Here is a 26,744-nt window from a genome sequence, read left to right on the forward strand (position 1 = left end):
TGGAGCGCGAGCTTCCTGTTGCATAATGACGTATTGGCGGGCGCAAACTCACGTGAGCTGAGGCTGTGTTTGTTTACAACAGAGAAGGAGGATGCCTGTGTTGAATTGCTCAGCAAAGTGTTACTTGTGTTTATGCTGGATGCCGCAACCTATATAAAATTAAGATTACGTTCGCTTGCGCATCGGGAATATTGACTGTTCAGTTTGCTCCTGCTTATATGTCATTATGTGACAGGAGGAAGCTTGCAGACTGAACATCAGGACGGTTTGCCTAGGCTGCGGATTAGAGGTTATAATAACAGACCTCGCCTCGCTTCATAAGACCTCAGTGTATCGTCAGGAGCCACAGGTATTAATTTTTGTTTTGCCTGTAATTTCCTTTTTTTTTTTTTTTTTTTGTCTGTCAAAGTGACGGTAGCCATCGACTTGCATTATGAATAACCAAGGACAACGGTTTAATCTAAAAATATTTACTGTTCTACTGAAGAAAAAAGGCCTACATCTTGGATGACATGAGGGTGAGTAAATTAACAGCAAATTTTCATTTTTGGGTAAACTATCCCTTTAAAGATATTTATGAATTAAAAATGATATTTGCTAAAGTATTAAAAAAAAGTAGCCTACATTTCTTCTTTTTTGGAGAATAATGACTCCCTGTGTGACATTTTTGTTATTGAAAATCATTATAAAATGTTTTCAATGTCATATGAAACCTACATGAATGCATTTTTTCCCCTTTCTTTATCATAGACACCAGCAGTGGCCTGTTGCACAAAGCTGGTTTCAGTTTCAACCCAGGTAAGTTCAAGATTAGTTTGAGCAAACTATGGTTTTTCAGGCTCATGAAGGTGTTTTTTAGTGGGTTTCATTGCTGTGGTAACTTAAGCTACACGGCTAACCTGCTCTGGGGCAGGTTTTATTCTGGGTTAGAGATCTCGACCAATCAGCTGTGAGTAAAGTGACCTGTATCTGATGCAATAAAGCCACTCCCCCTGTATCTCTCACTCCAAATTAAATCAATTTACAGTGAAAACATTTTAGAGACAAAAATACGAATTATAATTATGTATAATTCATATAATATATTCATATAATTATTTTATTAACTTACAATATTAAACATTGCTTTTAAATTAAAACAAATATAATACATTCATTCATATATAAAGATTTAAAACAGGTTAAGCTTACATGTTTTCTTTTGAAGTCTTTGTGAAACTATATCAATTTTAAGGCCTATTTGTTTCATTCTATGCATTGATATAGTCAGACATTTTCTTTCATTTGCTTTCTCAAACTTTCGCTGCAGCATCAGTGTTTATTCCTGCTTTGTAAATGCATTTAGTTTCGTGATATTTTTCATAACAATCTTAATCTTCAGAAGAGAAGTGAATTGCCCGTCTTTCTCGTGAGAAGTGAATCAAACGGACACTCTCCATGCTCCGTGTGATTGGCTGTTTGCTACACGTGTCATAATTTCTGGTGCACATGCTTCTGAGTTAATCGCAAACTCTGGATTAAACCTGAGTTGACAGAGAACGTTTATACAGAACGTTGTGAGCCTGTTGAGCCTGATCTAAACCAGGTTGGGTTTATATGGATTTGTCAACTCTAAACCTACTCTGAAACTCAGAGTTTGTTCAACTAGCTTCATGCAACAGGCCTCGGGCCCGGTTCTACCAAAGAGTATAGAAGCCAAGTGGCAAAATTCTGATGCTTTTTTGGTCACAGCCACTAGGTGGCAATTTGGTAGCCTGGCCGCCATTTTAGGGTGAAAATGCCAGCTGGACAACAGAATCCATCACATCTTAAACACCAAAAATATAAGTTCTTTGGTTGTATGGGGATGCTTGAGCTAAGCACCCTCAAACGCAAGCAAGAGCACCCTCAGTTGATACTGTAATAATATCATATTGGCGAAATAGATTTGGCAAACGTTTCAGTGCGTATTTGTGTTGCGCTCAGGAGAATGTCAAATGTTTCTGTTTACAACATGATTTTGCAGCGGTGAGCAATGTAGCTAATCAAAGGCATGTTAGCTGATCTCTTGAATGCAATGGCCAGTCAGGGTGTTTTAAAGGATAGTTAGAATACGCTCACCAGAAAAAAATGGTTCAGCGCTGAGTTTGCACACTCGCAAAGCAAATAGTGATTATAAAGGAAGCTCTCTTTGCATGCTTATATAATACATTCAGGATCTGAATCACACTTTTGCTATAAGACGACTGACGGCCAGTTACACTCTGCAAAGTTTCAGAAGTGACATCTACATATAAATGCAAGATTCACACTCAAAATTGCTAGCATAACCATAACACTTACACAAAAAAAAAAAAAAAAACACAACACAGGACAAAAATATGTATATAAAAAAAATAAGCTATGTAAATGCAGACTATAAAAATATTTGAATTTTTGTATCAATATTTTTGAAATTCTATACCAATTATTTGTAAAAGTAATGACTTTAATGACTTCTTATATCTTATATCTCACTGTACATTGCTATTCTTGTTATGGTGGAGCCGTTCCTTACACATCACGTCTACATTTTACTGAGCACTCTCACTCATTTTTGAAGCACCCTCAGTTATTTGATTCTGGAACCGGGCCTGGTAGACACTCTTATACGTCATTGACCCATATGCCGTTTTACATGCCAAAAGGTGAGATTTAACAGTGTACATACTAAAATTGCTATTTGTTAAGCATCAATATCGTCAATGTTTGTATAAAGAACCATCATGTTATTATCAGCCCCTCCCCCTGCATAGATCGGCGAGATACAGTGGCACATCAGTCTTTTACAATGCAGTGGGCGGCACACACCCACACACTCGCACTTCTCCTTCATAAACTCACTCGCTGTTGTCTCTGAGTAAGGCATGCAGGAGTTGATTAGTACCTGCTTGCAGGTTTGATTTCGATGTTATTTTTTTCTGTTTTGACAAGGGGAATTTGAGGATACGATGTGACTTGGCCCTGTCATTCACGGCTGGCTGACAGGTGTACTTGTCAAGGACGGGCCTGTCTCTGCCCATTAAGTGACACGTAAATCCTGGGAGGGTGGAGAACAGCTATTTCGGAGGGCTTGGGCTTGACATAAATCCAGTGTGGAAAAGCTTCCATCTCCTGCCTTCCTACCCGTCAAACATACTGATGCCTGTTTCAAAAAAATGCCCAACCTGTGCACACACGCTTCACAGCAGACTCACAATTGTACGATTATACAGAATAGGAAAGGATAATAACTACTCATATCCTTTTAGTAGTTAATCCATATATGAAAGTTCAAAAGTTTGGGGTTGGTAACATTTTTTTAATGTTTTTGAAAGAAGTCTCTTATGCTCACCAAAGCTGCATTTATGTATTTGATCAAAAATACAATAAAAACAGTAATATTGTGAAATATTATTACAATTTAAAATAACTGTTTTCTATTTTAGTATATTTTATTTTAGTATAATTTATTCCTGTGATGGCAATGCTGTATTTTAAGCAGCCTTTTTTTTAAATTAATGTTAAAAACAGTTGTGCTGCTGGTAATTTTTTTTTTTCAGGATTCTTTGATGAATAGAAAGTTCAAATAGAGCAGCATTTATTTGAAAAAGTCTCTTTTTTATGCAGTTTATCGCATCTTTAATGCAGTTACGTTACAGGTTCAACAGGTTCAACTTTCACTGTCTTCTCTGTATAAAATCCTTTATAAATATCTCGTCAGAGCTGGAATATTCAGTGGCCCGTTAATTAACCAGGGTTAATGTGTTAGGTTTGTGAATAAATAAATAAATAAATGAAGGTGTGGAAGAATTGTGACTTTCCCCATCACTCTGGGCAACTGTGTCACCAACTGATGATGAGATGCCATGCGTCTTGCCATCTGTGATGTCACTTGTGATATGCAGTGATATTCTGGTGTTATCAAGCATCACTTCAACACAGCTGCCTGAAACATTACTTTTCTATTCAACTAGGAAAGGAGGCAACAATAGTTTTGGCTTTGCAGAATTATTAATGTACAGAGACATAATTGCTAAAATAGACAAAAGCGCAATCTATTTCACTAAATTATAACAGTATATAGTATCAGTATACGTTAGCAGTAAGTGTATAACAGTGTAGAAATCTTGCCTGAACCACATCCACTAAAGCTCTGCTATACCTAAAATGAGAGGTTTCATTTTGTTTTCTCATTTAAAATCTAGTGTTTTCTGAGCTTTATATGGTGTAAAACAACTGTAATTCTTGTGGCATATTGCTTTATAATATGCTGCTTATGCTACTCCTACCATAGATTTCATAGGCATGTCCATTAAATCAATAAATAAAATACTGTATATATGACAAAATCATGAATGAATAATTCAAAATGAATAATTAAATTACCTCATACAATAAAAAAGCCTTTGCTTATAGTTAATATGCAGATGTTGTGAATGAAACCATTGTTGCAAAATAATTAAGTCTGAGGCAGAATTATACATTATGCCTTCACAAATTATAGCACATAGGAATGAAAATAACATGAGAAAAAAGTAAATGACTTTCTGAGAAACAATAAATTAAACCTGACTTCTATTTAAAGTTTCATTTCAAAAGTTTGTAAATACTGTTACCCGCTTAGCTCTAATATGGAAAAAATTACCTCTTGTGACAATTTAAATGTTTCATTGTAATCAGACAGAAAGGCAGCCATCATAATGTTTAAAATTAGACTTTAATATTTCATCGCATCAGAAGGTTGGTTCTTATTAAAGATGTGGGCTTTTTCTCAAAGCCTAAATGTCATCGAGAGTATGTGAAGATGCTTCTGTTTGCTGAACTATTCCGCCTCTATGTAGACGCCGTCCAGCAATCATAAATTTGTCACATCGGCTAAATGATTTAGATATTAAAATGCATATGTAGTTATTTAAATGGAGCCATTTATATGAATGCAGCACACCAGATTTCTTTTACATTAAAAAAAAGGTTTATAAAAGGATTATACTTTTTACTTACTTTTTTTTTTTTTTTTTTACCTTAATATTTTAGTTAAAAAAAAAAAAAAAGGTCAAACATTTCTGGTATTTGTGGGGCTTTTTTTTTTTTTTTTACACTCATTTTGTGTCCAGTAAGAGTGCTAAAGGCATAAATGTAAAATGCATAAAAAAAATCTAAAGTCAGAACAGTCATAATTTGTGCAATTTTTGTTGGTGTAGAAATGACCCATCTTTAAGTTTAAATCACATATTATTACTCTTAAAGGGATAGTTCACCTAAAAATGAAAATTTGATGTTTATCTGCTTACCCCCAGCGCATCCAAGATGTAGGTGACTTTGTTTCTTCAGTAGAACACAAATGATGATTTTTAACTCCAACCGTTGCCGTCTGTCAGTCAAATAATGTGAGTGGATGGGAACTTCTACTATAAATTAAACCCTGCGGCTCGTGACGACACATTGATGTCCTAAGACACGAAACGATCGGTTTGTGCGAGAAACCGAACAGTATTTATATCATTTTTTACCTCTAAAACACCACTATGTCCAACTGCGTTCAGCACTCGTTAGTAAGGTCTGATCGCGCTCTGACAGCAGCAGTGATGTCTAGCACTCATTGAAGTATATGCGCGAGACATCACTGCTGTTGTCAGAGCGCGATCAGACCTCACTAAGCGAATGCTGAATGCAAGAAACAAAGTCACCTACATCTTGGATGCGCTGGGGGTAAGCAGATAAACATCAAATTTTCATTTTTGGGTGAACTATCCCTTTAAAGGATTAGTTCACTACTGAAATGAAAATTAGCCCAAGCTTTACTCACCCTCAAGCCATCCTTGGTGTATATGACTTTCTTCTTTCTGATGAACATAATCGCAGAAATATTACTAAATATCCTGACATATCCAAGCTTTATAATGGCAGTGATAGCCATCAATGAGTATGAGCTGAAGAAAGTCCTTCCATCCACATCCATCCATCATAAATATGTGCTCTACACGACTCTGGGGGTTAATAAAGGCCTTCTGAAGCAAAGCGATGCGTTTGTGTAAAAAACATCCATATTTAAACAAGTTATGAAGTAAAATATGTTGCTTCCACCAGACCGCCTTCCATATTGAAGTTACGAAGAGAGTGTAAACTGGCGTCACGTCACTTACACTTTTTCCGTAAGTTAAATAGGGAAGGCGTAGGATAGCGTAAGCTTAGTGAACTGCAAGAGTTTTACACTTTCTGCGTATGTTGAATACGGAAGGTGGCTTGTGCGGAAGCTAGATATTTTACTTCATAACTTGTTAAATATGGTTATTTTTTTTACACAAACGCATCGCTTCAATTCAGAAGGCCTTTATTATTATGTATTTATGATGGATGGATGTGGATGGAAGCACTTTATTCAGCTCATACTGCTTGGATGCGTCAGGATATTTATTAATATTTCTGCGATTATGTTCATCAGAAAGAAGAAAGTCATATACACCTAGGATGGCTTGAGGGTGAGTAAAGCTTTGGCTAATTTTTATTTCAAAATGAACTAATCCTTTAAATATTAAGCTTGTATTTCATCAAATGTGCTTTCAAACTACAAAAACTACTACTGCTTTCGGTGGCATGCCTCGTCTGCAATATATCCATCTCCCTTTGAACTGAACCCCACTTCATAAAGTTTGGGAACAAAGACCCTCCACATTTTCATCATATTGCTGGTCACTCACACCACCACTCCTTGAGTTAAATAAATGATAAAAAGTGAAAATAAGCTGCTAGTGTTTATTTATTGATACAGGTGACAGGTTAATGTGTGTCAAAATACAATTTAGAGTTGTTAAACAGAAAGACTGCATATAAAATAAACCTATTCACCGAATATGCTCTCTGGGGATTTTTCAACACCATTCATTGTATTCTAATGCACATTCAAATGCTTAGTGCATTTGCACACACACTCTTATAGAGACCACAGCCCCAGCCCACTCCCCCCAGGGACTACTCTATTGCTTTTGGTTTATCACGGTCCAGCGTGCAGTTGGCCACAGTAATTAGAAAACCTCAGATATGCATTTGAAGTGTCCTGCTTAGGACCAGATCACCAATAACAGCATTCATTGTTTTCTAATCAGGGGCCCTTCGGCTGCCCCAATCACTCAGTAAATAATGGAGATGTCAATACTCTCAGGCCCGTGACTCACCCAAACCTCTGCTCCCGCTCACCATAAAAAGCCCTCATTAATCACTCTGTACCTTTGAAAAGAGTTAAAACTGTCAGTCGGTGAAAACCTGTCTTCCTCCACTACCTCTCCACCATCCACGTCACCCCAACCTCTAGTCGCGCTTACCCCCTTTCCTCATCAGCGGTCAAGCGGCTCAAATCTTCCTGCGTAACAAGGGCACCTGAATCGATTAGCGCACTTATAGGCAGGTCCCACTGCAGGAATTACTCCACTAATTCTCAGTGAGTTTTTTTTTCCTTTTCTTTTTTTTTCAGCCAAGTCCAATCAACATTGTATATATGAGCCCACTGTTGGGTTGCTTTAAAATTCCTGACCCAAACATACATCCTGCAGTGGTTTCTAAAAGATAGACTGGGTTTGGGGTATTTGATAATGTTGCTCCTCACTAAATAAAGCAGAAAAAAACATGATTTATACTTTGATTCTTTTCCAAGCTATGCCACATATCATCAGCATAACTGCATTTTCATGACACAATAATTGAGCTGCACAGGTGGCAATAAATTTCTCCTCAGTGACATTGATTCCCTTTTACTTCTCATCATTTTGCAATTGTAAACAGGTAATAGTGAATGAGTGCTTGTAACTGCCAGAATGAACTGAGTTACTATAGAGAATTCTGGGCTTTACAGCACCATGTGGTTGAAACATGAAACTGCAAGTTACTTGCAAAGGAAACATTTTTAGGTCAGTTGAGAATTTGAGGTAGACCCATGGTTGCCTATGATCACTATGTCAGAGCAGATCTGGCTAGATACACCAAGGTCACTGATAGTAAGTCTGAAAAATAAGTTGACAGCTAGTAAACTGCTTAGTAGTTGGACCTCTTTTTCTTTGTTTGCAAACATGACATAAATACATAAAGATGGCTGATGGAAGCCTGAATTATTTCGCCAAATTAAACTCAACAGCTCTGAAGTAAAGTCACTGTACTCTTAGTGTAGGCTTTTTATGCACTGATATTTCTTTCATTTCAAACAACAAAATACACTATTTCTGTTGTGTACCTTTTAGTGGCAGGTCACAACATTACTCCAGTGTTCCCAAATAGTAGAGGATGGCATTAACAACAGCAAGAACATGGGTTTGATTTTCAGGGAACATGTGATCTTGAATGCAATGTAAGTCCCTTTGGATAAAACATCTGTCAAATGCATAAATATAAATGTACTCCCATATGCACAAGGTTAGTTAGAGACAAGTCTCTATACGGTGGAATGCCCCAACATTACATGACGGCTGGAAGATCTGCTTTGAGTCTGGCCTTGATTTCCCTTGATGAGGTCATGGCGTGCTAGTATTTAGACAAGATATTGTGCAATTTCAGTGCCCTTTTTATTTAAACAAAAATGAAACGGTGGAACGCTTAGGGGCAGAGCATGCAGCTGTATCACAATACATTATTAGCTCGCCCCTGCATCATTTTATTTAACATCAAACGACAGAGTGAGTTGTTTGACTGTGACAGAACAGATATTTGAAAACTCACTCGACATGAGGCTTGATTGGAGGAGGCTCAAAGGCTGCCACCACCGAACAAGTGCCCTAAATCTCCTTGATGGGGTACATATTCTTTGCCCATATTTCTGTCATGTAGAAGGTAGAATGATGTCAGCTGCTTTCTGCCTGTGACCCAGCATTAGGTGGACTGTTGGGACTGCTTCAGGTTCAGTCTCATGACTTACGTTTTGTCTCGGTAGTGTACTGCCAGTCTGAGCCTCTCCAAAATGTTCCCCTTAATTAGGCTGTGCACCACATGAAAGTTACTGTGTTACTGGTACAGGAAGTGATTCAACATTTTCCCCTGTCAAACATTTCCCCCCTCCTTCTGCATGTCTCTAATGAGATTTAGGGTTTTACATAAAATGTTGTTTAGATTGGTTTCTCTCCATTTGGCAAGGCCTTTGAAAGAAAGAAAAAAAAAAATAATAAAATGACTGACTCTGTCGGCAACCTCCCCTCTGTATGTCTAATCTAAGCCTGTAATTAGTTATTGCTCCACATCATGAACTCATTAGATATCTGCCTACGGGACATCAGCAGAGCTCTGTGTCGCTGCTTTACTTTACTGTTGTTTCAGACCAAGAAAGGCCCTTAAATCATAATTGTCACTTTTACGAAATAACATACATTACTAACAAAAATCATGTTTTTCCAGCCGCATGCAGACTTACGGGTCATTACTTGAGAATGGTTCCTGAAATATGTTTCTTTATCATGTGAACTGGCATTCCTGTCTTAGAACATCAGCTGTCATACAGTTTCTAAACAGTTTATGACAGATAAATTACGGCAGGCTCATGTATTTGCGGTTCAGCATTGATGTATAACATGGCCTCTCAGATCGTGGCTCAGGCTGATAATGGAGTGCATCCTCAGTGGGACTGTCCTCTCTCGGGCTCGATTTGAACTGAATTTGAATCAGGGATGGGTTTGTCTTAAAGCAGACCTTTAGCAGACCCCCCCTCCCCATCTCCCCGCTGCCTATTTATACATTTTTCTTCTCCACAGATAAAGATCTCAGCTATCTCAACTACTACCTCCCCCTCCCCCAGTGTGTTTCTGCAGTTGTAACATGCTTTGCAACACTCTACACTACACGCATACCAAGAAGACGCATGCGCCCGCTGTGCGCCGATGTCTAATGGCATCAGGAAGCTGAAAAAAAAAAGCCATTTCCTCTCCCTCCCGTCCTCCACCCCACCAGCCCGCCCTGATGATGAAAACACAGACAGCTGAAGCAGAAAGCCATTTCTCAAGTTAAATGCCATGTGGTTATGTAGTGTGGTATTCACTCTGAAATTAAACGCCTCTCACCCTGAAAGCTGTCACACAACAAAGGGACCATAAGAGGCTGGGGTTCACCCAGCATAGCCACAACGTCGCTTAGATGCTGGACGTTCATTTTATGACTCATTCCATCCTGCGCGGTGTTTAGTTGAGTGCATGCCTGTGGCATTATGATCGCTGCAGGATCACCATGTTCAGCTGGTTTCATGTCTAATTTAATATTCTTTGGCTGCTAAGAGGCCTCAGTTATTTCATTTATATCCTGACTTTCTTTTGAGTAGCAGACTTTGTGATCCAGTGCCTTCCAAAAAGTTTGAAAGCACCCTAAGCATCATGCAGCCCAAGGCAAAGGAAAGTGGGGTTTTTGATAATATCAGCATAAATCCTTATTATTTTGTGATGACTTTGCATCGATAAGGGACAACATAAACTATGTAAAAGTAAAGGCTGGGTATATATGGTTATTGTATTTTTACCAAGGGGTTCTCAGCATTAGCTGAGATTTTGTTCCATTTGTAAAAAAAAAAAAAAAAAAAATATTCTCAAACCAATCAGAATCAAAACAAAATTGGAAGTGAGCTTATGATTTAGAATAGAATCTTATGGGCCAATCTGTATCGAATAAACTCTAAAAAACTTTAAAAACATATTTTTTTATTAAAGGGTTAGTTGACCCAAAAATTAAAATTGACCCAAAAATGAAAATTCTGTCATTAATTACTCACCCTCATTTCATTCCACACCCGAAAGACCTTTGTCCACAAATTAAGATATTTTTGATCAAATCCGATGGTTCAGTAAGGCCTGCATCACTAGTAATAACACTCCCTTTTTCAATGCCCAGAAAGCTACTAAAGACATATTTAAAACAGTTCATGTGAGTACAGTGGTTCAACCTCAATATTATAAAGCGACTAGAATACTTTTTGTGTGCCATAAATAACAAAATAGCAACTTTATTCAACAATATCTAGTTTATTTTTGACACACAAAAAGTATTCTCATCACTTTATAATATTAAGGTTGAACCACGGTAATTACCTGAACTTTTTTAATGTCTTTAGTAGCTTTCTGGGCATTGAATAAGGGAGTGTTATTACTGGCGATGCAGGCCTCACTGAGCCATTGGATTTTATCAAAAAAATCTTAATTTGTGTTCCGAAGATGAATGATGGTCTTACGTGTGTGGAACGACATGAGGGTGAGTAATAAATGACATCGTTTTCATTTTTGGGTGAACTAACCTTTAATAAATTCAGAACAATTGGCTATCTTGTAGCTACTTTCATAGAACACTGCATAGATGTTCATATTTTAACTGCACTTTGAACTAACACATTCTTAACTGCACCAATTATATACAGTAGGGCTACTGCAGTTCAGTGATGTGCAATATCTGAAATACTTTACCTCAGCTACTAAAAAGTATTTGTATCGTGTTTGTTTTATATTACTGTTGTTGAAGTTATGTGTGAATGCACAACAAGGATTGCTACTTAATTTTATTGTACTTTGCGTCAAAACCGGTAAAAACAGTAATTTATACTGACAGTGTCTCTTTTTTTTTTTTGTCTAGGGCATTTCCAAATCTTTGAAGGGCACTGTTGTTTGTCTTCTGTGAAATGTTCCAACACATATTTTACCATCATGTTCAAAATGTAACTTTAGGGGAAAAAACAGCCTGACACTGGTGCAGTACGCTTAAAGGGACAACTTTGTACCTTATCTACCACTAAAAGGTGCCTATTAGTACCTCAGAGTAGTAAAATATACCCTTAAGGTACTACTATTTAAGGTCACTGCCCCAGTGACAAGCTGTTGTACCCCTAAAGGTACAATTGTTGTACTTTTTTTTTTCCTTTTTTTTTCTGAGAGCGTATTGCACTGTTAAATGATGATTGATTAACATAATCCTTCTGTAACTTTGTGTTTAATGGAGCTATTCAACTAAATGAAAGCTTACCTCAGAGAAAGCCCAGCGCTCTTCAGCCTTCACAAGGGACCCTTCACCTTAGTCCTTATTCTTTGGTGACCCCGTCCCATCTCGGGTGACTGCTGTCCCTGTTCGTAGCTTCGATCGATGGAGGCTTTCAGTGGGCCCCGCCATCCATTCCCTCTCGTTAATGACAGCCATAATTCACAAGACTGGGAAATATATATATATAAATATTTCACCCCCGAGCTGTGACCTTTCTGTCTCCCAGCTGACAGCTCAGGGGGGAAAAGGTGTCAATTAATGACATTTAGAAATTTCATATCACTCTCAATAACCCTGAGATTTTTACAGGGACCAGTGGGTGGGGGGCACAGTAGGGATGGGCGCTTACACAGAGCAAGTTTCATGAGGTAAGATAGGATCCGTGGCAAGCCATTAATGTCACTCGCTCCACCTGCAATCATTTCAGACCTGGGTCAGCATTAAATCTAATTGATCACCATGATTGTCTTTTGGGATGATATAGCCCTCATCACATCAGTGCCCAACCCTTTCTGTTCAAGGGGCTGTAGGCAAGAAAAATGTCTTAGAAAAGTGATAAAGTTTGACAAAATCTGTATAAAAAGGTCTGGTTTGAGAGTATCGGCTCCCAAAATGGCTCCTTAGTTATGTTTTTATTAGGTCCTTACTCTCTAATGAGGCAGGTCTTGTCACTGATATTGAGAGAGGCTGATGAATATGATGATGCAGGGAACCATGCAAATGACAAAATACTTCATGGTTTGGCTTAAAGGAATAGATGCCCAAAAAATGAAACTTCTGTTATCATTTACTCACCCTCATGTTGCTCCGAACTTGTATGACTCTTCTTTCTTCTGTTGAAAGTAAAAGAAGATAAAAAAAAAAGGTTTCAGCTGTTTTGTTCATATAAGGAAAGGCAATGGGGTCCTAAACTTTTAAGCTACAAAAACATTTCCAAATTTCTTTTTTTAATGACTCAAATGATATATTTCAAGTCTTCTGAAACAATGATGAAGACTGATTGTGGACAGATTAAAATTTATGTCTTTCTTCAGATCAAAACCTCAAACAACAAGACGTCTGGTCATGTGATGTGCATGTGAACTAATTAAGTTTGATGTTATTTGATGTTGTGTTGTCATATTGGATGTAGTTAGTGCATGAGTTCAACAATGTTTTGATTTATCTGCTGTATCTTTTGGAGCTTAACCCTCTGGAGTCTGAGGCTGATTTGGGGCTTGGAGAAGTTTTGACATGCCCTGACATTTGTGCTTTTTTCAGTTGTTCATAAACATATAAATGACAAAAGTGTTATTACACTGTATTCAGCACAAACTAGGCTACAATAATATGTGAGGAACATTGTATGTCACCCTCATGTTGCTCCGAAAAATGTTTATGCATGTATGAAAAAACAAAAAACTCTTCAAAAAAAAGTATATTTTCTGTGTTCACAAGACTTTTGGGTATTGGAGGTTGAAAGTTTTTGTAAAAGTAAAAAATGCTGCCTACTCCTTCATATAAAAAAAATTGATTTAGTTTTGTAAGACACTTTTTGTCAAGAAACACAGTTCGTGGAGGCGTGAATCTGCATGAATAATGGGCCATTTACACCAGAGAAGACAAAAGAATCATAATAATATAAGACTTGCATATTAAAGGCCTTTCAGTCATAGGCTGGGAAAAAAAACTCATCATAAACAGCCTAAACAGCAAACTGTGAAATATTATTACAATTGAAAATAAGTATTCTACAAAAACGTGCAAAGTTCTGAACAAATTTCTTTGGCATTTTAAGGCTTTTGCTTAAAACTCATTTGGAGAAAAATGATTCTTATATATATATTTCTGAGAAGTAATAAGTCTTCTGACTGTTTTTTCAACACTTGCATGAGGGCGCTCTCTGACCTTTAGTCCACAAATTACTAAAGAAGAAGAGGATTGTGGACAGATTAAAATTTATGTCTTTCTTCAGATCAAAACCTCAAACAACAAGACGTCTGGTCATGTGATGTGCATGTGAACTGATTAAGTTTGATGTTATTTGATGTTGTGTTGTCATATTGGATGTAGTTAGTTTTCTTTATTTTACAAAAAGCACAACATTGTGTTTTTACTCTGAGTTACACAAATAAAAGAAACATTCTATGTTCAATTGATATATACTTATCTCCTATGCAAGAAATGACGGAGTATTTTATCTTTTGGAGCTTAAAAGGTTTGGGTGCCACTGACTTACATAGTATGGACAAAACAGCTGAAACATTCTTCAAAATATCTTCCTTTGTGTTCCACATAATTAAAGTCATACAGGTTTGGAGAAACATGAAGGTGAGAAAAGAATGGAAGAATTTCCAGTTTTGGGTGAACTGCCCTGGTAAAAAAATCCAGCATTGCTGGTCACCAGCACAAGGTATGTTTTGCACGCAGGGACCGGCGTGGTATGCTGGTTTCTGGTTTGCTGGATCCCGGCATAGGATGCTGGTGTGCTGGTGAACCAGCATAAGGTATGTTTTGCATGCAAATGTTGTCTTTTTGGTGCTGGTATGATCCCAGCAAGGCCACAACAAAACTTGTGTATGTGTTACATATCGCTTGTCTTAATGTGTGTTTGTACTTAAAGACCAAGAGAAATTTCCAAATTAATTTGAATAAATTAGATAAAAATAATAATAATAATAATAATAATAATAATAATAAACGCATGTTGGTGGTTACATGTTTACACAGTAAATCCCCAATGTTAAACAAACACTGCTCAGTATTCATATGGTTCCAATCCATAGAGAGTGAAAGCAACACTGAAGCAATGTTGCAGTTAGTGAAATAAAGTAGATTCACTCTACAAGTGATGACTGAGCATTAGTGATGACACATGCAGTTAACAAGCAGAATTGCTGAAGATAAGAGGAATAAGGAAAAAAAAAGAGAAGAGATGAGCAGAAACACAAGAATTACAACTTACAGCCCTAGATTGAAATCAATTGTAAATAAAATCAATATCTCACCAGAGGATGATTAAACAACTCTAATAACAGCATTACCATATTAACTTATTACAAACCAGTTTGGCTTTATTTCTTTCATATTGTACATGTACAAAGGTTGTTGAAATCTGTTTGAAGTTACCATTATAGTGATTAGTGTTCCATTTACTTGGGAACACTAATCTTTTACCTGGACTTAAGCCATTGGTTGAATTACTTCTCTTTCAGCAATTGTTGTAAGTGCATGCTATTGCTATTTTCAACAATATTGCATTCTCCTGACTGCACTGACATACCTTTTTCAATGTGCACTTTTTGGAATCAGTGACTGATAGCTTGATTTTGACACATGCAAGTTCCTAAATGAGTATGAAAATCTTTAAAAACAGCAACTTTCAGTTTTGAACTTTCATTGTAAAGTTGTTGTTAACTGTCCTAGAGCTCTTCTCATAACCCCTGTTACTGAACTGCTTATGGTGTTACTCAACCCTGCAACACCATGCTGGTGAACCAGTTTTGCTTGAGAACAGCATGAATATGCTGGTCCACCAGCTAGACCAGCACTATACCAGCATAAACCAGCCTGGACCAGCATCGAATTCACCTACATCTGGCACACAAGGTTGTTCTTGCCTTTTCTTGCCTGTAAAGTTTGTAAAATATGTTGAAGCTACAAAAGCAATCAGCGAGCTTGATCGTAATATCTAACGGCACATTATTCCATTGTTCCTTAAATGACAGGCCTCTCAGGCTACACTGTCACGCCAGCATCCCTGAGGATCTGAAACATAGAGCAATCTTGCACGGATCAGCCACACATTACTAGGCAATCATCTTGTTCACATACGAGTACAATGACATGGAATCTGGCAATACTTCCCCCTTTCCCCCCAAGCCTCCCTGTCAATCTCGACCACAATCTCCATTCCACTCAAATGTTAGATCTGTTCCATATCAGTGGCGCTGGGCCTGCAGTTGAATATCAACCCCATTCAAATCGGGGGGTAAATAGCTAAGGGGTGACATAACCTTTCGTGTAGAGCCCGGCCGTACCGTATACAAATAATTGAAACCCTTGACCCTGTCTCACCGCATACGGCTGTAAGTACAAACCTGACATTTTGATTCAGCTCCTGGGCCCTTTTCTCACTTGTTATTTTTCTATTTCAATAATCCATGACGGGCAGCAGAAAAAGAGAAGGGAGATGGAGGGGAAAGCGTGAATGATTAAGACTGTCAAGATCAAATAATGTCCTGCGAAAGCAGCCCATAAATCTGCTTTTGTGACATTTGCAAACCTGACATGCCACAAACAGTGTGCTACCCTCAAATGTTTCACACATTTTGTTTATTTGTGTATTTATCATATGTTTGTTCATATGGTTTGGCCCATCTCGCAGGCAGAGAGAAGAATGTGACCTTCCCGTTAGTCGTTATGGCTAAAAATCGGGCCGTATTATGATAATGCCAGACGTGCAGGCGATGAGGAAGATTCTGGAGATTGAAAAGTCAATGCACTCCAGTTGGCCAATGTGCTGTGGTGAGCACATTTAACAGTGGGATTTGTTGTAGACTGACAGCTATCAATGAGGTTGGCTCGTCTGGGGTACTGCGCCACTGCGTAACTGTGTCCTAAGGAAGGATATACTCGTTTTTCTATTGACTGGGTTCGGTTCAGTCGATGGTCATCGCCTTCTATAGTCTCTCATTATAATATCAGTTTAACCACCTTCGTTCCTTTTCCTTTTCACCCCCCTCCATCTTTAACAGCCCCGTTTTAATCATTGCCCCATGCGGGCTTACTGTCTTGTCCTGGAATTTATACCCCATCAACTGCATTTGCATATTGCCTAATATGGACATTTCCAATTGAGAGTGTCACTGATAGCCTGCATGTTTCATGGCTATTATCCAGCACAATACACCGATAAGAAGGATGAGGTTAATTCCTGACCTTAAGATTCACTCGTTTCATCTCCAAATCGTTTTTCATTTGCCTCTGATCTGTATTATGATTCTGATATTCTTGTTGGTGCTCACGTACATGTATAATTTACAGTATAATGAAAACTGCATTCATTGGAAAGAGGAGGTAGGTGCTTTGGATTAAATGTTTGATGATATGGAAGCCATGGCTTTTAAATAAGACAAACATATTCAAGTTTCAAGATGTAATAGGGGTTTTTGCCACTAAAATCCAAGTGAGAGCAAAACTTTGATAAGTGCTTCAGTAGTGGAAAATTTGGTTGTTTGCAGAGCATTTTAAATGAAGACTTGAGGGCATGCCACATCCTGGCTCTTCCTTCTTCCTTCCCCTCCCCCTTCCTTCCCCTCCCTCTTGCTTGCATCTTCACCTCTTTAATGCCACTGTGTTGTGATAAACAGCTGCCATCAGTGTGAAATATTAATAGCGGGGGCTGATTTGGGGTGTTGAGCAGTGTCATTCATTTGCCTTTTTAATCTACCGGCAAACAAAAAAAGGAAAAGAACTTCTCTCACAGTCTTTTAGAGCGTCAAAGTCCTCCCAAAGTCAGACACACTGACAGCTGTATTTTGAATGTCTGGGTGAAAGTGAACATTTGCGTGCTCTTCCCATTCACTACATACAGTAGAGGTGCCACACATGAAAGTTTAAACATGACACAAGGCATCATTGGCACCTCTCCAAACACTGTTGTTAAGAAGGAGAAAACTCGCCATTATACATTTTAAATATTTCACTATCTACAGAGGCCTGCTCATCACGTCGACAACAAAATGGCTGACAAGCTGCAAGAAGTTTTTTCCTACTTATACTGTATTTTGAACAACACAACTGTCAAAGAGGTGTCTTTAAATCTGCATCTATCCCTAATGCACATGATTACAGAGATCTCCACTTCGGCTCTGTTTGGAGGATTTCTTTTGCTTTTCTTTGTCTCTGAATTCCTTCTCAACTCCTAACATGAACACAGTCAGCGGCACACAGAGGAAAATCTTTGATTAATGTGAATGCATTTATAATTCTGCTTAATATCATTATCATAATAATTGCATTAATCATCCCGGCCCATTGACAGCATTAATGTTTCTCCAAATGTGATCACACCAAGCTCGTATTAAAATGTGATGATATTTTATTCAGAGCCACCGATAAAAATGTCTCTCTGTGACGATACCTGTCCAAGCAGAGAAAGAAAGATTTATAACGCTTTTTAAACTCAAAGAAAATACTCTGTTGTATCACTCCCTGCCCTTTTGTCTTGATTTTAATAAGGGGATCCAATTAATATTTATGGAATAATTGCCTCTTTCCTTTTTTCGGCAGAAAAGGAATAACAAGGCCAAAATACTGTTGTTGGTAATTAAGACAAATGCATCAATTATTAAAGATGCAAACATGTCAAGCAAGCATAACTAATTATTTGAGCGTGTTAACAGTTGTTTAATGTTAGCAGCTGATGAATTATTTAGTGTGCGTATGCCATTTTTGGATTGTTTGAAATGTGGAATGATAAGTAGGGTGAAGAAAGTCACGGTCTCTTTTGAAAAGAAAGAAAACAAGTCAGCCAAGTTTTACAGATGGTGTCCACCTATAAATACATATCTCAGGTTTCTTGGGGTTTCACGGTAAGTGTTTGTGCGCATGCAAATGTGTATGTGTATATGCGTACATGTTCGCATGTGTGTACAAAGCATTTCCGGTACCTTGGGGGTACATCAGGGAGGCAGATTTGACACCACTGCTTTGTTGTGGGGCATTGGGAGGATGGCGAGACGGCGGGGGTAAGTGAAAGTGACAGCAAACAATTTATTTTGTTACATCTTAATTGTCACCTGATGCGCTTACAATCTGGAGCCCTGTCAAAAAAACAGCTCATACCCCACTCATCTGTGCAAGGGAGGGGGACGGAGAGTTGTGGTAGATGAAAAAGCAAACTCCTACTAGCACTTACAATAAAAACTAAATAAAAAATTGCAACCTTCTTACCTAACACAATCAGTCAATCTTGTCTCTTACTCAAAATGGTTCTGTTTTTATAAAAGAATGTTTCCCTTTTAATAAATTATAGGGTCCAAATACAGTGACATTCATTGATTAAATGCATGAAATATTTCTGTCTATCTTCTGTTTCTGTGGATAAATATATCATCAAAAATTATGAAACTGATCCCAAAAATGCTGCTCTAAAGTAAATTGTTCTCTTCCAAGATACCTTCCTCTACTCATCATATTTAATTTCTTTGCCAGAACGATTAAGCATGCCAAAATCATTTAATGTGGAACGCTTGATAAAAAATCACCATTCTGCCGTCCTGCGTAACAAATAAGCATTGCTATTATGGTAAAATTGACAATTATGTTTTATTTTGAAAGGCATATGCAATTCATTTATCACTGTCAGTCCCAATTTTGTCCATGCAAATATTAAACAGAAAATTCTAAAGAGATATTTTATGAGGTAAATATGCTGCAAGCAGTAGAGAATGATGCACTGGTTAGCATACTGACTTTTACAGTTAACTGTTGTAAAGATTTCCAAATCAATTATTAGACATCAAGATTGTTGGGTAGCTAGTTTCCATGCTGAACATCTAAAATACATAAAAATAGCATTGCAAATCTTTCAACCTCAGCAAATGGATATAAATTATAGTTTTCCTCCAAAACACTACTACAACCTTAGCTTCATCTGAAAAGCTAATGCAGCAGCATGCAATGCAAATAGACTAGAATGGACAGCTAGCTTAGACTTCAAATGATAAATCTCCAACTCTGGGGGGGTCGAACAGGAATCTGATGCAAGATGTAGCAACGCAGTCCATATACAACTTTGAGTACATCTGTTGGCTAGAATCAATCCCCTCAATGATCCATTGATTAAGCAGTACACAGATCTCAGCATCAGATTTCACAGCGTGTGTACAGCAAAGCCTTCAGTCCTGTCGCTCTCAATCAACAGGGCAGTAGGTTAAAGATCCCTCTTGCACATACCTTGAACCATTCAGGCTTTCTTACCCTTTTTCAGCTACCCAAACAAACACACAAATGGTCTTTAGCATCCTAACCATAGCACATGAGTACCTTGCAGATTCTCAAATCCCCTTCCGGTGTTGTGTATAAGGAGAACTGTGTAGGTGTGAGATTTGCCCCCGACCCCTCCCACTCCCACCCATCTCCACCCCACTCATATTTCTGGCTATGATTTATGGGCTGATCTTGGCCAGTGGGGAGTTGACAGTTGCTTTCATTTTCTTCTATATATTTTTCCCTCTCCACCAAGGTCATAGGGGAGTAGGGCCTCTCCAAGTTTTCTCTCTCTGCTCGTCCTCTATCACCCCTCCCCTTCCTCTGCTCCTCTGATGGTCCCATGAATCATCTCGTCTTCCCATCGAACCTTCTGACGCCTCCCTCCCGACGCGCCTGCCCCGACTTCCGCCATCCCTCTTCATTCCCACTAACAATTTGGTAATGAAATATTGATTTTTAGTTAGATTTAAATGGATGTTATTACGTTTGCATTGATAAATGGCCCCCTCATCCAGCCATGGAAGCACCTCAGTCAAAAGTGTGGTCTGGACACACCTGGGAGCGTGTTGACCAGGGCGGCTAGTTTACGTCCAAATAAACTACATGTGGTTTTGCCAATCCTGACATCTACCTATCACACATACTAGTATACCACCAAAAGATACACAACCCTATGAGCTTGTTTTCTAGATGGGAACAACTGGTCAAAAGGGATGAAAATAACAAGGAATATAACAATTCCGGTTCCTATTAATGCTTCTGGTTCATTAGCAGTTCCATTAACGATTTATTTTGTTTTTTTGAAGAAACATTTTAGAAAAAAATAAATGGAATTCATTTGCCAAATCATAAGACATGATAAAACAAACAATATAAAAAAAAATTGACTCTTAACTATATAACAAATAACGGTAACACTTTACAATAAGGTTCATTAGTTAATGTATTAACTAACATGAACTAACCATGAGCAATACACTTGTTGCTGTATTTACTAATCTTCGTTAATGTTAATGAAAATACAGCTGTTCATTGTTTGTTAGTTCACAGTGCATTAACTAATGTTAACAAGATTTTAATAATGTATTAGTAAATGTTGAAATTAACATTAACAAAGATTAATAAATGCTGTATAAGTGCAGTTCATTATTAGTTCATGTTAACTAATGTAGTTAACTAATGAAACTTATTGTAAAGTGTTACCCAAATAGCAATACTAAATAAAAAAAGTGGTAACATTTCAGTCATTCATTTATTTATTTTTATAAAATGCATACACTGTAGGTTTATAAGAGTCATTTATTTGGGAATCAGACAACATTGGTTGGGCTATGGATGTTTGAATCACTAAAAAGAATCTGTTCATAAGAATCATTCAATCAGGAATCGGATTACACTGGTTGCACAGTATGTGTCTTCATAAGTCATTCATTCATGAATGAGACGAAACAGGCTCATAAGGGTAATTTGTTCAGGAATTGCTCTATACAGTACCTGTTGCTGTATGTTTCACACTGTAGATTCAGTTGCAGTGTTGCATATGTCCTAAATCACTGTTCTTATGCTGGAAATGAGTTTACAGTACATATAAGACTGTGGATATGTCAGTAATTTCACATTGACCAAATGAAGTGGAAGATGATGCAGGATGATACTTTGTGCAGGTGTTTATTATTTCTCAAAGGTGTAAGGATACATTTAAAGCTTCTGGAGCAAGCTTCAGGGCACTTGGAGGAAATTCCATGATGGGGGAGTTTTCTCTTTTCAGGACAGCTGTTTATTTTTGCTTCACCTGTGCATTTAAATGTATCTGACAGAGAGCCATGCTTTAAGAAAGTGACATTTCCTCCACAAGGCCTGCTTTTACAGGCAGCTCCCGTTTTCATTGTTTTTACATGGTAATTGCTCTGTGTATTTACTCTCCGGGGGATTTAAACACATGCCTTCATACTCTCAGCCTTTCAGTCACAGATCCATCTCTCTCTCAGTGCTTTTCTTCATCTCCTTCTTCTTTTTTTTTATTTCACTGTGCCTTTCCAAACCACATCGGGCAACAGTAGATTCCTTCAGCTAAACGAACAGGATGCCTGCTGGTGTGAGAGAGAGAGGGAGCGAAAAAAAGAAGACAATATAAGTGTGGTATTAAAAAGGCAGCTTTGACACAAGATGGACACCCTGAGGTGGGGGGCTATGGATGGGACCCCAGGGTGCATATGAGGTGTCCTTTCCGGGGAAGGGTATTTACATTTTTCTCCAGCGTCCCAGTGACAGGGACACAATTTCCTGTCCCGCCTGGCATGGTTTGACGTGAGCCTGGACTGAAATGTAATCTTGTGCTGAGACGTGGTTCTTCCCAAGAGTATTGCAGAAACCTTGGACTTCGGTTCAGTAATCCCCCTTTTTTGAACCCACTTCCATTTTGCCTGTAAAGAGCAACCAACTAAGGATGTGATGCTTAATTCTGATGGCCTATCATTCATCCGTTTCTTTTCTTTCTTTCTTTCTTTCTTTCTTTCTTTCACTGTGCATTAGGAAACACCCAAATGGAAAAACAGATTGAGATAGTTAATGTAAGAAGGGGGGCGGGAGGTTCTTAAGAATAAGAACAAGTGTATGTGTGTGTGTGTGTGTGTGTACTAGAGGTCACAGAGATTTCTCGGGAGACCATAGCCCAGTAGAGGACGTGGGTTGTTCTGTCACTGTGATTAATGCATGGACACACACACACACACACACAGTCTACCAATAAGTCTCACAAACTGGCACATGTGGGTTTGACATGTTCATGACCATGTTCAGCCCAAGTGAGCATGCATGACCTGTGAGTGACACTCCACATAAACATGCTAACATACATGCACCAGAACGGGTGCTGAGCTGTGCTCCTACATCCCAATTGCTTGATTTACAGATAACGAAAGAAACATATCTTGTAATAAGCCTCCAACAGAACCAAATTTTGTTCAAAACAACCTACTTTCCTTGATTTCTGCATTTAGAAAACAATGTTGTGCTCCTCACAAAAAGCAGTTGCTTGATTTACAGATAACGAAAGAAACATATCTTGGCATAAGCCTCCAACAACAATTTTTTTTAAAACCTACTTGATTTCTGCATTTAGAAAACAGTGTCGTGCTCCTCCTTACAGAAAACTTTGGCAACTAAAACCTAATTTTTGAAATTCAAAAATTCAGAGCCAGATGCAGTAAATGTTGGTTACACAAACCTAATCTTTTCCCATCCCCCTGAGTGCTGCAACCTTTCTCTTTTTGCCAAGGTGGACGGAGGACCATATCAAATCCTCATCCAGCTGCTTCAAAGAGAGCAGTACTTGTCTCTTGCCGCATGTAGATAACCCATGTTATTAGCTACCCAATAGCCAATCAATAAAGCACTTCCATGGCCATGGAGATGAACTAAGCCTGAGAGCTGATAAACATCTCTCTCATGCTGTCGCTGTAATTGGTAGCCTCTCAATCCTGGCTTGTTTGACAAGGACTTTGCATATTGAAATACAGCCAGCAAGGTTCTGTCGCTATCAGAATTACTGCTGATCACAAAGACATCTTGGTTTAAGTGCTGATGCAAAGCACTCTTGGAAGGTGCAGTGAAAGAGTGATACATCTCAACACTTGTTTCAGTCACACCTGGAAACATATGTGTGTCTCTTTTTTTTAAGGGGGTATAAAAAAAATACACATGATGATATCCGAAGATTGTAGAGTCTGTAATGGAATCCTACGAACTGAGGTAAGATCCTCACCAGAATGATGGTCGTTTGGAGGTGCAAATGCGCATTCAGTGGTTTAGTGCTAATTTTAAGTTTTACATATTAAAAAAAAGTTTTAATTATGTGGTCACCCCCTCAAAGTTTTCACATTGACGTGACCCGCTAAATGCTAAACACTTTTACTAAATGTCAGAAAGAATCCTCTTGCTTATTGGCTGCAACCTCTGTAGATACACTAGTAGCGAAACAGAACAAAATCCGTATTCTTGTGCAGTACATAGATGTAAAATACCTAAAACATAACATAAAACCATGTAAGCTGTTAGTGTATAACTATACAGAGTACTAATTAAAGTGCATTCATATTCATACTATGATATCAGTGACAACAATTAAAATATCTTTTCAGAGATACACATGAATCTTCGGTGACCTCAGGCATTTTATCAGACGAAGCTTTCAATAGACAGACTAGTAATTATATGAAGGAAGACATAATGAGAGCTGGATCCAGAGTTTGATCCAGATGCATGCTAAATGGAGACGTGTACAGGAGGCAGATTGGTCCGCTGATGCGGGGAAGAGAGTCCCAGTCGTCCAGTTCTCTGTGGAGGAGCGTGGTGAGACCAGTCCTCTATGGAGAGGGACCGAAATGGGGCTCAAATGTTGTTGAAACCAAAATACTCATCCATCTGTCTAACTCGTTCTTTCTCTGTGTTTTCCTCCACTCCACCCTTTTCCCTTTGTTCTGGTTTTTGTCTGCAGTACGCAAGTGGCTTACATTCAAAATAGCTTCTCGTGACATCTTTATAGATAGACTGTGACAGGTCTCTTTGAGGATTTTTTTGTGATTGTGTTTTCTGATATCTCAGTCTGTTTGTTTTGTGGCAGAGGCGGGGACGTTCTCTCCTGAGAGGAATAGGAGATGGAGAGTGTTGACAGCCGTGCAGGCCGGAGGGTGGAAGGGTTGACAGTCGCGTGCGTGCCTGACCAGACTGCTGGTCGTTGACTCTCTCTTAGACCAGACTCTGGGGGAGAGGAGCGAGAACCAGGCCAGGAGGAGGCAGGCTGTCAGAGCTGGATCAGTAGGCTGGTCGGCCACGTCAAAGCTGGTTTATCCCATAAACCTCCACTGGGGGAAAGGCATTGTTCCCCCGTGCTGTAGAGAATCTCACCGCTGAACTCTAGAGCATTTAGATGCAGACATAAACACACGCTGTAAACCACACACATGAACCGCAGACAAATGCAAACAATCTGTGCATCCAGCTCCCCTTTTGGCAGATGTAATGTATATAAATCCTGATTGCTTCACACAAACAAGCACTCAAAGACAAACTAAGATTTGTATACTCTGGAAATATGTATATTTTCAAAAATGGTGGTAATCAAATGAAGCATCAAAATATTCAATATAATCAATCTTTTAAAATCAAACCAAGTGAAATTTGAGAAATTTTATTTTATTTTTTGGCAAATGAAGTATTGCAGAGGTTTACTGTTTAAATTAAAACTTGGACAAAATTGTGTTATTGTGTGGTATTTCTTAAAAAATATATATATATCAGTACATTATACTGTATAACAGTAATATATTTCTGTCATAGTTTCATCAAGTTAAACCAAACTTTTATTTTGGTGGTTTGTAGTAAAGACCTTTAAGTTTCTTTGTGTATATGACAATAGTTTTATCATGAAATGATGAAACGCCTGTAAAGTGGACTCTTAAAACAGCTCTGGAGATGTTGATGTGGAGTCAGTGTCCTTATATAGTGAGACAGAAGACACTGAAAACACCACAAGCGTCACACATGTGCTATGAGATGTAACTAAAGTGAATCCCAATTACTAAGAGATAAGAATTATGCCCCACTTTCCCAACAGTAAGTTACCACGTTTTTGTTCTGTCAAAATAAATTAGGTTCTTTTAAGAATATGGGGTTGTTTTGAGGGGAATGTTTCTGTTAAATCATGTATTAACACGTGGCAGACATATTCTTCATCACATTGGAAGGAAACAGCATTGAGGCCTTTGCAAAAAAGAGCAATTACAGCTATTAAGAAAGCAAAGCATGCCAATGTGCCATAATTCAACTTCCACTTCTGCATTTTTCAAGAACATAAATCTTAAGCTCAAATGAAAAACATCTCATTTCCGCTGTGCGCCAAAGACTCTTGAGAGACAACTCCTTAATCAAAATATTGCTCTTCCTTTCTTCTTTCATTTTTTTCTTTTACCCATCTCTTCCTTTGAGCATCTCTTAATGATAACAATGTTGGTCTCCACCTATCTTTCAATTCAACCTCTGATCATTTGATATTGATATCACAGAAAATGAGGACACTGCATCAATCTTTTTTTTTTTGCTTTCTTTTTTTTTTTTTTTTGCTTGATGTTGTGATGTTGTACTTATATGTAAAAAGAGCAGGCTGTGTTGGACACAAAGGTGTCCACTTATACAAACGAGTGCGGGATTTGACATTTGGGTCTATTCCTCATACGTATGGATTCTAAAGATGTGGATTACAGCACATGAATAAAATTGATAACTTTTGTGAATTTATGTTGCATTTTTTGGCATATTTTATGGTTCTATTGTCAGTCACAGCATAGCACTGAGAAGATTTGTATGTCTACAAGTTGTTCATACGTAAATAATTTATGTTTTATTGCTGTCAATACGTCAGTATTGTACGTTTCAGTGTGTATGAAAACATAAGTAAATGTACGTCAGGTAGAACCAAGCTTGTTTTAATATGTTTTTTTTTTATCACTATGTTTTGGGTGATTTGAAGAGAACTGCCTTATAGAGAAAGTGTTGAGTTCTGGGTAACTGTCTTGATTAAATGCCATATTAGGAGGATTGTGCTGCCTTTCTGCTAGTGATTTTAGGGCAGTATTTAGATTTTCTATCGTAATTATGAAATAGTAGGTCATTCCTGCTGCATCAAGAATTGGCACTGTAACTCGCATCATCGTTCAGGAGAAAACTGAACAATGTAATACTTTTTTTTTCACCATTTCCATGTGTAAAAACACCAAGGAAAGCAGGTT

The 26,744-nt window shown here is 38.1% G+C and overlaps 1 long non-coding RNA gene across 1 annotated transcript; it reads left to right on the forward strand.

Moving 5' to 3' along the window:
- On the forward strand, nt 1-26,330 carry LOC125265163. The gene is made up of 3 exons (XR_007184220.1): nt 1-518; nt 751-798; nt 24,581-26,330. It is a non-coding gene; the product is annotated as an uncharacterized LOC125265163 (long non-coding RNA).
- The last annotated feature ends 414 nt before the right edge of the window (nt 26,331-26,744 follow it).

This window comes from Megalobrama amblycephala, linkage group LG3, assembly GCF_018812025.1.
Source record: "Megalobrama amblycephala isolate DHTTF-2021 linkage group LG3, ASM1881202v1, whole genome shotgun sequence".
NCBI classification, from domain to species: domain Eukaryota; kingdom Metazoa; phylum Chordata; class Actinopteri; order Cypriniformes; family Xenocyprididae; genus Megalobrama; species Megalobrama amblycephala.